The sequence below is a fragment of the Phoenix dactylifera genome, unplaced genomic scaffold (genome assembly GCF_009389715.1).
Source record: "Phoenix dactylifera cultivar Barhee BC4 unplaced genomic scaffold, palm_55x_up_171113_PBpolish2nd_filt_p 000977F, whole genome shotgun sequence".
NCBI classification, from domain to species: Eukaryota; Viridiplantae; Streptophyta; class Magnoliopsida; order Arecales; family Arecaceae; genus Phoenix; species Phoenix dactylifera.
Genome location: NW_024068333.1, coordinates 142,839 through 148,838, shown reverse-complemented (window position 1 = coordinate 148,838; position 6,000 = coordinate 142,839).

The following is a 6,000-nucleotide window of genomic DNA, read 5'->3' as shown; positions in this document are numbered from 1 at the left end:
TTTATAAATGGACTGAGCTAGCATAGATCATGACTTTGGTATATCATATGAGATCATGATATGTATGGGACTACAATATAATGCTTTCTATCAGCCGAGGATCGACATAACAAATATTTTCAGATTGTAGCCCTTAGAGTATAGTGGTACTATCAAAGTTAAAATTCAATTTTAAAGGGCTCGGATACTAAAACACGAAGTCAATTGTAAACACTACATCAGCTATATTTTGTAATATATATTAACACCGAGCATACCAATTACAGGTCTTATCTATATGTGACAAAGAACCGTCTAAATAAGAAATCTAAACAAATTTTATTGGATACAAATATAAAAATTAAAAATTTTATTTTATTTAAAAAGTAAAAAAATATTTATATGTGGATTCTAAAATTAAAATTTTATGAAGATTTTCATATTTTATTTTTATGCATATTCTTATTAAATTTTGAGTTTGTATTATTAAAATTCAAGAATATAAAATATTCAATTATTCTCTCTTCTTGCCTTCTTCTTTTCTTCTTTCTGCATCAATTTGGTATCAAAGACATCTATCCTGCATCATCATATCATTTTTTATATCTAATATGTTTATTATATTTTCTCTTAAGTTGCTAGGTGGCATTAGAATTCCAGAAAAACACTATCACAATAGGAGTGTCCGAACATAGATATCAGCCCATGTTATAGTTATCAAGCAATTTACTATTGCTTCTATGCTTTATTGTTTTCTGATGAATGACGTGGTTGATGTGATGTACCAGCAAGAGCAGTGATCAACTTGTCCATGTCACATTTCGCATGAGAGTGGAGGTCCTTGAATGGAGAAAGCCAAGGAAAAGAGAAGACGGCTGGTTTCGTTGCTCTCTAGCTCAGCAGAGCCTTTGAAATACCAGAATCCATGGAAAAATAGGTGAAATTTTTGGGAAGCAAAAATAAAGAATAGGTGATTTTCAAATAAAAAATCTTGAAGATTTTGGGATTGCAGAATCGACAGTCTTCCTAATCTCACTGGGCTCTTCATCCTTCCTCGTTCTGATCAACATTTAATTATTAAATATCCTAACACTTTGATATTAATTATCTGGTCTTATGTCAAACTATGGTCAAAAGTTTATTAAAAATAATGGCAGCCTTAATTTACCAAGTCAGCGGAAGTTAAATAATTACAATTCCATGTATATAGAATAATTCAACTCTTAATCCCAAGCCTAAAATAAATAATGACAATTTCAGCCTTTAAGCCTCCTTGCTATCACATCTCATCTATAGATGATTAAATTCATGTCTGAAGGTTAAGAGCCAAATGCCACACTTTTTTTTTTTTTTGAGGAAGAACTACACTTGATATTGCATATTGACTGATCCATCTAAAGCCTACTAGTTAATCATGAAGTTATGGATTTGCTATTGCCTTCAATCAAACGACATTAATTGTAACAATGGCATCCACACAAGATAGATTGTAATGAAAAGTTGTTCTTTATGTGTTAACATTGCACTGATAATATTCAATGGGACTACGGCCTGCCATTTGGTACTCCCACCATTGATCTCCAAAAGAAAAAAAGAGAAAAAAAAGCAGTTTCAGGATAAATGATACAGAATAAAAGAACTCCAAGTGAAGTAGGAGTGACAGAATAAAGATCTTGGTTGTAATTATATAAATTTTTACTGTTTTAGTCTACCATACAAAATCATACTTGCAACAAGGAAGTAGGAGAAACTGCTCTCGCTCTCTCTCTCTTAACTCTTAAGATATCCAAAGCTATATGGTCTGGATCAATCTGTACTTTAAAGAAATGTTAGTGGAAATCTCACTAAGATAGATTACTCCCCATCCACCAAGGAAAGCACCAATTAAGAGACAACTGCATGCGAACAATCCCTTTGAATGAAGCATGCGAGGGTGGCGATCTTTCTTAAATTAGTCTGCAGGTGATGAGAAACAAAATCCACATGCTGCTGCTACTCTCAAACTTATAATATTGATCATAACGGTTAGTTGGGATAGGTTCTAGCAAGATGGTGAAGGATAGACCCAAACAACATGGAGGGATCAGAAAAAATGTCATTTCCTAAGTGCCATTGCATAGACACATGTCGTCGGTCTCGAAATTATATACAATTTAACAGATTGAATCTAAGCTTTGCATCGATCGATGCGCCTTGTCCTAAACAACTTCTCAAATAGGATAGGAGCTGGTTACAGTCCCCATGTGATCAGTTCTCTTCCATTGATGTATGTAAGTGGTAGGTGTTTCTTAGAACAAATCAAAATGGATTCATGGTTCAGACAAGGGCAAGTGCCAAATATTGTACGGTATTGCAGGAAAATCCCTCCCATACATTTCCTATGTGATTTTGACCACTCAGTTTTTTTTTTTTTTGAGAATATGTTATTTTAATGTTTTAATGCCAAGGTCCAGAGGTTGTTTGCCCTTAAGAGAGTACTTCAGTGCAATGCTTCCAAGCAAAAATGATAGTAAATAGAATGGAGATGTTTTGAAAGGGTGAATTGGACTAAAGTCTAGACTGATGACATGGATTGGATGGCCTTCAAACAAAAACCCCAGAAAGTTTGGGGCCCTTTGACCAACGGATTGGTAGACAAGCTGGAATTGGTCTCCATCTTTTACAGAAAGCTTGCAGAATGAGTTGGGGGACCCCCGCTCTCCTGTCCTTAGAAATCGACACTTGCTCATGTGCTTCCTTTATATGACTGCTTCTCAACAGCAGAGCTCTTTATTTTTAATGGTTGTTCTCTGGACTTGGTAGATTTCTTCCCCACACCCCATAAAACCAACACCATCCTGGTTCCTGATCAGTGGATTAAATGAAAAGAAATGGAGTAGGTAGCTTGTTCCTTTCACCTGGTGAAATCATAATGCAATATGACCTACCAATTAATAATTTATTAGTTAAAAATAATAAGAAAAATTGCCACCACATAATACTTGATCTCATTCTCTTATAAGATAATTGCTCCTTTAGAAGCAACCATCTTAACAAAGTCGGGCTGGTCGCATAAAACTTTCTTTTCTTTTCAGAGAAAATGACATCAAACAAGAATTAGCCTAATTTTTTTCTTCTAAGTTTGGAGAGCACCAACCACCACATAATTTAAGTCCAGATTTAAAAATTCAAACTAAATGAAACTATTCTCTTTATTTTAAGAAGTCAGAAGCAGGAATGAAGCAGAAGACATTGAACATTGGAGTAAATCTATGGGTTCATTGTTCCAGTGGCAAGGAAACTGTGTGCAAGTCTGAAACCACATTTTAGTGCTCCACTTCCACCCGCTAATTCCTAAGATTGGAGCTCTCCATTTGCATTTACTCACTTCCAAGCAAAGGAACCAATCGTCACTCACCTTGGGTGGTGGTTGTTGACAACTCCTGGCCATATTTTGAGCAACCATCAATAACTACCAACTTAAATTGTAAGGAATGTCAGGCTGGATGCATGCAGTCTTTTACCAGACTATCATGGGAGTTTTTACTAAGATGCCTTGAAGTCTTTAGGCCTTGTGCCTGGTGCTTTGGCTCTATGGCTCTATGTTATTCAAGGCTCAGCACTACACTGGACCCAAGCTGCCAATGCCAGTGTAGTGCATCATATTCATTAATAAAGCTGTCTGCTTTCCCAACCTACACATCCCAGGACTTCAAGCATAGAGAGGGAAGTATACAAAGATTTTAAACTTTTCCTCGGTTCAGCACATATAGGAATTTTTTCTCCCTTTCTCCACTAAATGGAAAAGGGAAGCTTATGCTTCCGTGTTTCCCAGCAACACTGGATAGCATGCTATAAATTGATTACCAAGGCATGCACACTTTTTTCCCTGAAAAAAAATTGTGCCATATAGCAGACACCGCTCTAAATAGCACTTGAAGAGCCCAATATCTAGCATGGAAGAATCGAAGCAGAATTCTGGTACAAGGAAAGTATAAGCAAGAGATATTGGATAATTTTTCAAATAGAGGAAAAAATTGTTGTCAAAAAAGAAAGAATAGTAAGCAATCCAGGAAGAAGAAAATATTGAAGTGTGTGTGTGTGAGTGTCTACATATAAATATATAAACATATCTATGTGAAATTGATTAAGAATTATATAATGGAAGATTATGAAACAATTATTTTAAAATGGGTAACAACCCAGGATCTCACTCAAAAAGGCTAGATACATGCCCGCACAGGTTTTAAAGGTCCAAATTCATTCAAATCTAATCACAAGCACCACTATTGACTCGTGGTCAGCCTCAATGAGCTCGTGCTGCAGTATTTCCTAATCTACATGAGTCATGAGCCGGGTCTACTCGATACTATTTGTAATAACCCAAGATCTCATCCAAATGGCTATTCGGAAGGTAATTTTTGAGTTTTTTAGTCCTATATAAGTACCTAAGATCTTCTCGGCAAATAACCGATGTGGGACTAAATACACGCCTGCACGGGTTCTCAAATATTTTCTCTGTTTAAGCTCTAACGTCTTCGTCAGGCTAAAGATTTAAATTTATTCAAATCTAATCACAAGCACCACGATCGTCGTGTGGTCGGCCTCTATGAACCTGTGCTGTAGTATTCCCTAGTTTACATAGGCTATGGGCCGAATTCGCTCTGATACTATTTCTAACAATTCAGAACTTCATCCAAAAAGGTTAGCTAAAAGGTATTGTTTGGGTTCCTTAATTTTGTATAAGTACCCAAGATCTATCCAGCGAATAACCAATGTGGAACTAAATACACACGTGCACGGGTTCTAAAAATCCAAATCCATTCAAATCTAATCACAAGCACCACTATTGGCTTGTGGTCAGCCTCAATAAGCTCATGCTGTAGTATTCTCTAATCCAAATGGGCCATGGGCCTAGTCCGCTCTGATACTATTTGTAACAACTCAGGGCCTCACCCAAAATAGCTAGCTATAAGGTAATTTTTGAGTTTTTTAGCCCTGTATAAGTACCCAAGATCTCTTCAATGAATCACCGATGTGGGACTACACACATGCCCGCACGAGTCCTCACAGGATGAATTGTAGATCTACACTAATTTTTCTCACTACAATTTCATAAAGATTCTTCTATTGACATCTTACAATTTTCCCTCACTGGAGGAAATTACTATATCAAAGTTTATTTCTGTTTTTAGGTTTACTTGAAACATGCGGTAAAGGTTTGAATCTACTTTGACAGATTAAATTCACAAAAATCAAGAGCAATTAGGTCATGGATTTCAATTGTCAGCTACATGAACTACAGAAAGTAGGCTGCCCAGTTAGCCTGATGGGTACCTTCTTTACAAATGTGCCTGAAGTGGATGGCTTCCTAGGAACGTCCACAATTCCCATACTAAGCAACTACAGAGTGCAGTCACCATCAGGTTGTGGATAACTATTGGGCCAATGAATAGTGATCACTTGGTCACCCTCAACCCATAGCAAAATGGCGTGAAGAGACCGAAGCGCATTACGAACTGTGTTCGCTCTGCCAAGCTACTAGAAACTCAAAACTTTGGGAACAATAACTATACCAAACTACTAAAAACTCGAGAGAAATTGCCGATTCATGCCGCTTTCTAAAGATCTACTTTGAAGCAAAGCAGACCTTGGCAGCACCACAAGGAAGATGAAAATTCCAAATCAGCTCATTGGTAATAAGAATGTTGCCAGTGATTCGTTGGCCATGCCAAATTTCTTCTTCTGGTCATTCTAATTCTGTTTGTTGAAAATTGTATTAACGTCATACTTCTTCTGACTAATGCTTTCAAGCCATACAGTATTTTGTACTGCAAGATCTAGTTTATTTCTTTCTATATGTTGACATCGAATCAATTTTAAGTCCGCATGCACGTGGTGTACAAGTAACAATACATATCAGTTAAAAAAATCGGCAGGTTGGGCAGTCATAGCCAATTGGGAATATAATGGCCTCCTGTCTTTGAACATACCGACATTGTTTCAAACCCTGCTTCAGCCATTCAAACAATAATTTCTTGG